The sequence below is a fragment of the Budorcas taxicolor genome, chromosome 7 (genome assembly GCF_023091745.1).
Source record: "Budorcas taxicolor isolate Tak-1 chromosome 7, Takin1.1, whole genome shotgun sequence".
Classification (NCBI taxonomy): domain Eukaryota; kingdom Metazoa; phylum Chordata; class Mammalia; order Artiodactyla; family Bovidae; genus Budorcas; species Budorcas taxicolor.
The window spans coordinates 41,738,809-41,750,518 of NC_068916.1; positions in this window are offsets into that span (position 1 = coordinate 41,738,809).

The following is an 11,710-nucleotide window of genomic DNA, read 5'->3' on the forward strand; positions in this document are numbered from 1 at the left end:
TGAATTTATTTGTCACCTCCACTGTATAATCATAAGGGATATGATTTAGGTCATATCTGAATGGCCTAGTGGTTTTCTCTACTTTCTTCAATTTAGGCCTGAATTTTGCAATAAGGAGCTCATGATCTGAGGGAAACATCCCTCATTGTAGGGAAAGATCAAATTAGCCAAGATAGCATGTTCAGGCTCTCTGATCCCACATTTTATAGAGAACGACTATGTAACAGCTGAGATCATTTGTATAACTGTGCATGCACATCACGAGGTACTCACTTGGTCACGAGCTACTTTATGCTGTAGGGATATATGGGCTCCACCTAGAAAGAGGGGGAATTACTGCTGTAACACAGCTGTGTCATTTGGGTCAGCCACAAGATGAGACAATATTGAGTGTCTGCTGCTACAACTGCTGTGTCAGCCAGGAGAGAATAAATGTGTCTGCAGTTCCTACAGTTCCTGGCTCCTTGAGTCTTCTTCTAGCCTCTTAACTCACACCTTACCTGCCCTGGGTTCAGCAAATAGTGCAGACAGTGTGACCATCAGACAACTGGCAAAACGTTCAGGAACAGCAATACCACTGATGCAGCAAGCAGGGTCAGCGATATGCACAGTCATCTCTAGGTATTGTTTTTGCTGACTGTATAGAGATTCTCCATCTTTGGCTCCAAAGAATATAATCAGTCTGCTTTCAGTGTTGATCATTGTAATGTTCATGTGCAGAATTATCTCTTGTGTTGTTTCAAGAGAGGGTTTTCTATGACCAGTGTGTTCTCTTGGCAAAACTCTGTTAGCCTTTGTTCTGCTTCACTGTGTACTCAGGGTCAACCTTACATGTTTCTCCAGGTATCTCTTGACTTCCTACTTTTGCATTCTAATCCCCTATGATGAAAAAAACATCTTTTTTTTTTTTTTTGGCATTAGCTCTAGAAGGTCTTGGAGGTCTTCATAGAACTGTTCAACCTCAGCTTCTTGAGTGTTAGTCATTGGGGCATAAACTTGGATTGCTGTGATGTTGAATGGTTTGCCTTGGAAATAAACCGAGATCATTCTATTGTTTTTGAGATTGCACCCAAGTACTGCTTTTCAGACTATTTTGTTGACTATGAAGGCTACTCCATTTCTTCTAGGGCATTCTTGACCACAGTGGTAAATATAATGGTCATTTGAACTAAATTCACCCATTCCCATCCATTATTAATCCACTGATTCTTAGAATGTCGATGTTCATTCTTGCCATCTCCTGCTTGACTATGTCCAATTTACCTTGATTCATGGTCCTACCATTCCAGGTACCTATGCAATATTATTCTTTACTGCATCAGACTTTGGTTTCACCACCAGACACACCCATAGCTAAGTGTCATTTCTGCTTTGGCCTAGCCTCTTCATTCTTTCTGGAGCTATTTCTCCTCTATTCCTCAGTATCTTATTGAGCATCTTCTGATGCAGGAATCTCATCTTCGATTGGCATATCTTTTTGCATTTTCATACTGTTCATGGGATTCTCAAGGCAAGAACATTGGAGTGGTTTGCCATTCCCTCCTCTGGCAGACTACATTTTCTCAGAACTATCCTGTATGACCCATCCACCTTGGGTGACTCTGCACATCATGGCTCATAGCTTCACTGAATTACACAAGCCCCTTTGCCACAACAAGGCTGTGCTCTATGAAGGGGGAATAGTGTTTATCTATTAAGTGGCATGGATTATGCTTTGACAACAGAAGAATCCCAATGGAGAAGATTTGGAGTAAGAGGGGCCTTGTTGAACCTGCTGCATAAAGCCATAGACATGGTTGCATGTATCCTCACTTTCCAACTGGCTATGTCCAGCTTGTGGTTTTAAAAGTGCCTATTCCTTTTTCCTCTTGATACAATTAATTAATAACTGTAAAAGCAATATCTCCCGGTGTTTTGGGAAACAATTTCAGAAAATAAGTTTGCAATATTTCTATTGTAGTGAAAACAAATGGGTAAAATATGCACTCTGAATTTAAAGTAATTGAGAAGTGTATTCATCACCCCTTAATTTGCTCAACTACAATAATCCACATGTTTGATAGCTCCATTTACAACATAAACATAGGGGATAAAATAAAACAAAATGTGGTGTGGAATTATAGTCTTCCTAAGATTACTTTCCCTCTATCAAAGTGAAGAAAAGTTTTTAAAAGTATATTTTTAGAAAATCAAATTATCTTTTTAGATAATGTGTCTGAAATACAATTTTCCAAAATCTCTACTAATAATAATTTGTAAGAACTATGTAGCAGGGAAAATTCTTCATAAAAATATCAATTATATATAATATTTAATCATCAGAAATCTTAGACACAGAGAACCAGTTGCCACTCTAAATTTCTTTTATATAGAGTTAAAAACTGAAATGGAAGAACTTTTGGCACTCAAATCCATTCACTTATCATGCTACATAGGTAGCTGTCTTCTGAAGTTATTTAAAATTTTCAAACTTTTTATTTATTCATGTGTTTATGATAGTAATGACAGCATTTAGCCTTAGGGCAAATGAATCACTTAAATTCCATGTTAACAAGGCATCAGCCTTCTCCATCTTATAAAGTACATAAAGGAATATGATTGGAATTCTTCATGCCAATATAGGAATTAACCAACTTGGATTAAATAGAGAAGTGTGCATCATTTTCATAAATATTCTGCTTTCTTTAATGTGTTCAAAGAATGAAATCTGAAGAAACAGATGATCTAAATCATTTTCTAAGAATGGCTAAAAGAAAGGGGTTTATTAAGCATAATTAGAGACATTAAAACTGACATGCATTTTCACCTCTTAGGTGAAAATGTTTTCTGTCCTGCTTGACACTGTCTTTGGAAAATGTAGACCTCTATCTAACGCCATGACCAAGAATGTGCAGTACTATAATTCACACTTCTTTTTAGGGAAACAAATCAAACATTGACCTCCAACATGCCTACAATGTGGGAGACCTGGGTTCGATCCCTGGGTTGGGAAGATCCTCTGGAGAAGGAAATGGCAACCCACTCCAGTACTCTTGCCTGGAAAATCCCACGGATGGAAAAGCCTGGTAGGCCACAGTCTGTAGGGTCACAAAGAGTCAGACACAACTGATCAACTTCACCTTCAACTTCACCTATGCTTTTTTAGCTCAGTAAGTTGTTTCAAGTATCTTACTACTTCAGTGCATGGAACTGGATCATATTCCAAAAATGGATCGGTCAGTAATTTTAAATTAAATAGCCTAATAATGGACTTAGTGATGCCATTGTTCAATCATAGTAACTGTTATTTGAAAAATAATTGTCTCATACAAATACCTTTCTTCACATATATTACTTTCAGAGGACAGAATCCCAAGTAAATCGTTCAAATAATCAATGATTTTTGAATTTTAATACAAAATATTAATCTGCATGCTATGAAATTCTAATTTAGAATTTAGACTAATTAGCACCCCACTGCCTGAAAAGAAAGAGGATTGGTTTCATACATCGCCACTGTGTTGGCATTTTGATCCTGTTCCTCATACATGGCTTATCTTCTATTTCTCTCTGTGACCAGAGTGTTTCACTTGTCCCTCTGCCTTCTAGATTCTTTGGCCAGTGAGAGACTCCAGAGGAGATCAAAGGGTAGCAGCAGACTCAGGTCTGAATACTGTTTCAGCACCTTCTCTGCTCAGCTGCAACTGGCAGTGACCAAGTTCCTCCAGCTCAGGCCCAGGTCTCATCAGTGGCCCTACCCTCTGCAGCTTCAACTACTGTAGATCCTGGAAACGGTTAATTCTTCCATTGCTTCTTGGGACCAGGGCTGGAGAGAATTTCCTTTTGTTGATGTCTTTGAGTCATTCTCCATCCCTAGATAAAAATCTTTTCTACTTATATCCTGATGTAATTACTCACCAATATTAGCTACACTTTGCATGTTTTCACCAACATATCAATTCAATCGAGGTTATGTCTTGGGATTTTTCTGACAAATTTTGATTTAGATTCTTTCCAAAGCTTTTAATTTAGTTCTTTCATGTTTGCTCTTCTAGAGTATTTCTTAAGCTCTGAATTAGTCAATTAAAGATTACACTTTTTGACTCCATTTCTGTCTGACTTATTTCATTTATGTACCATTATTATTAATATCTTATTATATATGTAATATCTTTCCAAAAAGTGAGATTTCAACATATGCCTATATTTTTCTGTGTTGTATGGATTTTTATGGTGTCAATTATTTTTGGTTTGGAAATGCCTATTTTGTTTATGAAGGCCTTCTCCATTCTATTACTGTAGAAGTTGTCTTCTACCTTCTTTTCAGGTTAAAAAAAAATACATACAACTTTCTTATCAGTATGTAATATTTTTAGTATATTACAACAGACTGGTTCCAAATAGGAAAAGGAGTGTGTCAAGGCTGTATATTGTCACCCTGCTTATTTAACTTCTATGCAGAGTACATCATGAGAAATGCTGGGCTGAAAGAAGCACAAGCTGGAATCAAGATTGCCAAGGGAAATATCAGTAACCTCAGATATGCAGATGACACCACCTTTATGGCAAAAAGTGAAGAGGAACTAAGAAGCTTCTTGATGAAAGTGAAAGAGGAGAGTGAAAAAGTTGGCTTAAAGCTCAACATTCAGAAAATGAAGATCATGGCATCCGGTCCCATCACTTCATGGGAAATAGATGGGGAAACAGTGGAAACAGTGTCAGACTTTATTTTTTGGGCTCCAAAATCACTGCAGATGGTGACTGCAGCCATGAAATTAAAAGATGCTTACTCCTTGGAAGAAAAGTTATGACCAACCTAGATAGCATATCCAAAAGCAGATACATTACTTTGCCGACTAAGGTCCATCTAGTCAAGGCTATGGTTTCTCCTGTGGTCATGTATGGATGTGAGAGTTGGACTGTGAAGAAGGCTGAGAGCCAAAGAATTGATACTTTTGAACTGTGGTGTTGGAGAAGACTCTTGAGAGTCCCTTGGCCTGCAAGAAGATCCAACCAGTCCATGCTGAAGGAGATCAGCCCTGGGATTTCTTTGGAAGGAATGATGCTAAAGCTGAAACTCCAGTACTTTGGCCACCTCAGGTGAAGAGTTGACTCATTGGAAAAGACTCTGATGCTGGGAGGGATTGGGGCAGGAGGAAAAGGGGACGACAGAGGATGAGATGGCTGGATGGCATCACTGACTCGATGGACGTGAGTCTGAGTGAACTCCGGGAGTTGGTGATGGACAGGGAGGCCTGGCGTGCTGCAATTCATGGGGTCACAAAGAATCGGACATGACTGAGCAACATGCAATTTTATTTTTTCAGTGTTATATTACTAGAAATATTACCTTGTCAATGATTCAATTAATTTTCACATAAAACACACTCATACATTCATTTATCCCCACAACATACTGTGGCATATAAGGGACCCAGAATTTACTTAACTACCTTGTGGGTGATTTCACAGCTAGTGGTATATTGAGAAGACCATATCCATGTTAACACGGCACCCCCAAACTTCAGTAACAGCTGCTCTGCCTCAGCACAAACCAAGTCAGGGACACTTCTGACCAACCTTGTTTTTCAACAAAGGTAACCAAAAGAACAGCATTTGCTGAAGAAGCGGTGGAGGGGTGGAAAAAGCAGTATCCCATAAATCAAATAAAGCTAGGGTTCTAAGCAAAGTGAAGGAATCTATGGTACTCATCTCAAGCCATTGCTTAAGAAAGATAGATACTGAAAATTAATCATTATATTTGGAAATGTGTCACCACATTATGTCATTGTGGTGTTTGGGAAGTGGACTCAGAGGAAGGATTGGTACAACAGTCTAATTAGAATGAATTTAAGAGAAAATAGAAGGAGAGGAATTAAAGAGGAAATGGCTTCATTCAGTGATGTTTCATGGACCAGATACATACCCCATAGACAACAAGTCAACCTGTAGCTGTTTCATAAGGCCTATAGGGAGTTTTATTCAGGGAAAAGCTTTACATTGTATAACACCTGAAGTTTCTAAACGCAGTGAATTATTGCTTTTCTTTACCTGGAGCCTTTTTCCATGTTCCCCTTCATAGTGACATTGCCCCTCAACTCTCACCACTTATCCAGTATCAACTTCATTTTCTTCCCCAAATTTCTGGAAGACACTAACATCCTTCTCTCTGGGCCTCCTATTTATCCTTTGCACTTGGAATACCCATCCTGCCTATTCTATCGTTTACATATATTTTTTTCACATATGCCATCTGTCCCTCAGCATCAGCTTCACACCCTTCGCTAGAGAGCTCGTCTATCCACAGAGTATCCTCTGGCCAGATCCCTCATCTAAGACTCCTTGTCCAGACTCCTTGACCAAAAGTATATACATCTGCTTATCTGCCAGCAAGGTACTAGAAGACAGAAGTCCTGTGGATAATTTGTTCAGCTTTGACTCCATTTCCTTGCTTTCCTCTCAGCTTCAGTGTTTATTAAGTGGATGAGTGAACTGTTCTTCAGAGAAAACTTGTTCTCTTAAAATGTACCTCTTCATTGCTGTTAAGACCACATCAGTCTTGCTCTTCTGAGAATAAGAAAGGCAGAGAAATGGAACATTTGAGATCTTTACCACCCTCTCTTGCCGATGGAGATGGAGACATTAAGGCCTTGTATCTGAACTGGGCACTCACTGGTGAACTGGGACAGAGTATGCCCTGTGTCTCAAAATATTTTCAGAGTGCTCAGTGACCTCTCAGTGTTGAAATATCCTGGCTTTATTGGTATCTCTGTCCTGTCATCCCTGACCTCTGCAGCCAAATCCCCTGTTGACTGTAAAGGAACCCTCCATCTGGTCAGCAGCTTCTCAGTTAGGCAGCCTGATGACAACGCCTGCTCCCCTAAGGTCCTTTCCCTTCTCCAGTACTCCTTGTCTCTATAGAAAAGTTCCCCTCCAGGCCTTGTGCTTGCTGTGTATGGTGGCTACCAGTCTTAGGAAGAGCTCTGAGCCCAATGCAGGCACATAAGCAGCCTTAGCATAACACGGAGCAACTGTCCAAATCTTAGAGGAGGTGTTTGTCCTCGTTTCCCAACATCCATTTTACAGCAATGAGAACAGGTCCCATGACTACCCAGATTGGAAAAGGAGCTACCTCAGGCCCTGAGGGGACCCATACTGGTGGGTCAGTGCTGTCATCTAGTGGTTTTGAGGGTTACTGCTGCTGATACTCCAGGCAAAGCCTGACTCTGTAACCTCCCAAGAGCAGACTGTTTCTCAGAGGAAAATGCTGCAGGCAGGACTGAGAGTATTTTGTCCTAGTTCTATGTCCCTTCTCCTCTGGATTTCAAATTTCCAGCTGTTTCAAGCAAACTATTTCCCTTAATTCATGACTAAATCAACAATGTCCTTGGATTTCAAACCATTGCTTTCATGGCCTGTCTTTACCATTTATTCACTGAGTAAACTTAATAAATCATTGACCTCTCTTAGTCTCAAGTATTGGATGAAAAAATATATCCTGTAAGACTCAGTTTCCTTAACTCTAAAAATGAGAACATATTCTTAATATATAGGTGTGTTTTAGGAATTTAATTTGATACTGCACATGAAAAGATTTTGAGGCTATTTAAAAAATTACCCAAGCAGTATAAGCATCCACATTTAAAAGATCTGACCAAGTCTATCCTGGACTCTCATGAAATTTGGCCAGAGCCCTCGTCTAAGACTCCTTGACCAGGCTCCTTGACCAAAAGTATGTACATCTTCTTATCTGCCAGTAAGGTACTAGAGGGCAGAAGTCCTGGGGGTAATTTGTTCAGCTTTGACTCCATTTCCTTGCTTTCCTCTCAACTTTAGTATTTATTAAATAGATGAAGGAACCGTTCTCCAGAGAAAACTTGTACTCTTAAGAGGTACTCATCTGTCTTTATAACAACACTAGGAAATCACCATCATTATTATTCCAGTCCCCTCCTTGGAGGAGACAGAATTGAAACTCAGAAAGTTGAAGTTACTTGCCCAAGGCCACCTTTCCGGCTTGTGCTCAGAAAGATCCAGAATCAGGGCAGTTCTTGAGCAGAAAGATGTTATCTTGTGGTCCACACAAAAACCCCCAGTACTGTCAATTTTCATGGTCCTTATCCACCAAGCCCTGTACCTCCCCTATGTTTCCTTGTCACCCTACATCGAATCAACCATACAACCTGACTTTGAAGGGAAAGATAAGCCAGAAAATTTGAAATTGTGCTGAAATCATTGGTACCATCTGTGAACCCATCCCCAATAAATCTTACTTCTGAGCCCCAGCAGTGCTCAACACCTGTCTCAGAATTTTCTTTTATTTCAGCACTATGTTTAATTCAATTAAAAGCATATCCACTTCATTTTTTATTCAATATTAAAAAAAAAACTGAACAAAATAGATGGGTAACACAGATAAAGGATATCCATATTTTCTGTCCAACTTTGGCAGATGTGAACTGTGTATCTTTAGGACTACACAGCTGATGCGATTTCTCTTGAATGTTCCCTCCTCCCCAAAATGAGATAGAATCTGTGTTTTCTCTGCAACACACCTGATGTGAAGAGCAAACTCTTTGGAAAAGACCCTGATGATGGGAAATAATGAGGGCAAGAGGAGAAGGGGGTGACAGAGAATGAGATAGTTGGATGGCATCACTGACTCAATAGATGTGAATTTGAGCAAACTCAGGGAGATAGTGAAGGACAGGAAAGCCTGGTGTGCTGCAGTTCATGGGGTCTCAAAGAGTCAGACACCACTTAGCAACCGAACAACAACAACAAAAAGTGTGCTATTTCATTGTATACAATTTAATGTTGCTCAGCCAAAAAATGAACAAAATTGAGTCATTTATGGTGATGTGGATGAACCATGAATATGTTATACAGAGTGCAGTAAATCAGAAAGAGAAAAGCAAGCATTGTATATTACCATAACACACATATATGGAATCTAGGAAAATACTGCTGCTGCTGCTAAGTCACTTCAGTCGTGTCCGACTCTGTACAACCCCATAGGCGGCAGCCCACTAGGCTCCTCTGTCCCTGGGGTTCTCCAGGAAAGAATACTGGAGTGGGTTGCCATTTCCTTCTCTAATGCATGAAAGTGAAAAGTGAAAGTGAAGTCGCTCAATATCATATATGAAACGAATCACCAGTCCAGGTTCGATGCATGATACTGGATGCTTGGGGCTGGTGCACCGAGTCATGCCCTACTCTTAGCAACGTCATGGACTGCAGCCTACCAGGCTCCTCCGTCCATGGGATTTTCCAAGCAAGAGTACTGGAGTGGGTTGCCATTGCCTTCTCTGAGGAAAATACTAGATGAACCTATTTTCAGGGCAGGAATAAAGACACAGACTTAGAGAACAAATTTGTGGACACAAGAGGCAAAAGAGAGGGAGGAACAAATTGAGAGACGTAGCATTGATATATATATTGTACCATGTGTAAAATAGATAGCTACTGAAAAGTTGCAGTAGAGCACAGGAGCTCAGCTCAGTGCGCTGTGATGACCTAGAGGAGTGAAATGGTGAAGTGAAAGGAAAGCTCATGAGGGAGGGACTATATATGTACATATAGCTGATTCTCTTTGTTGTATAGAAGAAACTAGCAAATATTGTAAAGCAATTATACTCCAAATAAATAAATAAATAAATAATGATCTGCATAAAGGAAAATCTTTTAAAAAATGAAATCTAACCTTAATTAGTGATAAAATATTACTGTGTAGAGATTTAGTCTTCAGTATGATATTTTGTTTTCATTTTCTCCATGTGTGCTAAGTTGCTTCAGTCGTGTCCGACTCTGTGTGACCCTATAGACTGTAGCTTGCCAAGTTTCTCGAGGCAAAGATACTGGAAAGGGTTGTCATACCCTTCTCCAGGAATCTTCCCAACCCAGGGATCAAACCCATGTGTCTTACATCTAATGTGTTGACAGGTAGATTTTTTACCACTACCACCACATGGGAAACCATTTTTCCCCATAATATTTGTTAGTTAATGATGACATGGAGAATGCAAAGTATACAAAATGCAAAGTATTAAGAATACGAAGTATACAAAATGCAAAGTATACACCAAAATTACTTTCTTTCCTTATTAAGATCAATCTTAGTGCTGTACTTTTCACAGTAGAACTCTCTTAAATTTTGAGCATATTTCCAGAATGTAGTCTTGGTAAAATTCATTTCATAAGGAAAAAAAAAAAAAAAAAGATGGAAATCTTACCATGTGAGACAATAGAGTTAGAGCTAACAGGTATTATGCCTAGTTAAATAAGTCAAAGAGAAATACTGTTTGATCTTATTTCTATGTGGGATCTAAAACAAAAATATATATATATATATAAACTCATAGGAAAGATCAGATTTGTTGTTATCAGAGGTGCATGGGGGCAGAAATCGGATGAAGAGAGTCAGAAGGAACAAGAAAAATAAGTGCCGGGAATGTAATACACACACTGACAATATTTATGACAGTAGCTAACGTTGTATGGTGTCCTTGGGATTCTCCAGACAACAATCTTAGAGTGGTTTGCTATTTCCTACTCCAGGGGATCTTCCTGACCCACAGACTGAACCCACATCTCTTACATCTCCTGCATGGCAGGCGAGTTTTTTACCATCACTGCCACCTGGGAAGCCTCTCATATGATGAAAACCTATACTCTAAGAATTATAATACATTGATGAAGGAAATTGAAGATGGTATAAAGAAATGGAAAGATACTCCATGTTCTTGGATAAGCAGAATTAGTATCGTTAAAATGGCCATATTTCCCAGAGCAATCAAAATTTAACTCTATCATATCAAAAATGCCCTTGGAAATTTTTACAGAAATAGAGTAAATAATCTTGAAATTCATATGAGCCACATCAGATCCGAAATTACTAAAGCAATCTTGATTAAAAAAAAAAAAAAGAACAAATCTGGAAGTATCATGTACCCAGATTTCAGAATGTTCTATAAAGCTACCGTAATCAAAATTGTATGGCAGTGGCACAAAGTATCCACATAGACCAATGAAACAGAAAAAAGAGCTGAGAAATAAACCCACAGGCCTATGGTCAATTAACTTACAACAATAAAGGCAAGAATACCTCACACCACATTAAAAAAAAAAAGTCAAGTTTGACTAAAGTCCTAAATTTAAGATCTAAAATCATTAAACTCCTAGAAAAATACGTGGGCAAAACACTCTGATATAAATTATAGCAATATATTTTATATTTGTCTCTTAAGGAAAAATAAATAAAAGCAAAAGTAAACAAATGGAAGCCAATAAAAAAATAGAGGGAGGCTCAAGGGGGAGGGGATACATGCAAAATTATACCTGATTCATACTCTGGTATGGCAAAAACTAACACATATTGTAAAAATTTAAAAAATAATAATAATAAAACTTCACAAAAAAATACAAACTAAAAACTGGGAGAAAATTTTTGAAAATGATGTAACCTACAGGGGATTAATATACAAAATAAATAAACAGTTCACACAAGTTAATACAAAAAAATGACTCAATAAAATAAGTGGGCAGAATAGACATTTTTTTCTAAGAAGACATATAGATGGGCAACAGGCACATGAAAATATGCTCAACATTGCAAATTATTAGAGAATGCAAATCCAAACACAGTGAGATACCACATCACACTTGACCACATGGCTATCATCAAAAACTCTACAAATAACAAATGGTGAGGATATAAAGAAAAAGGACTATG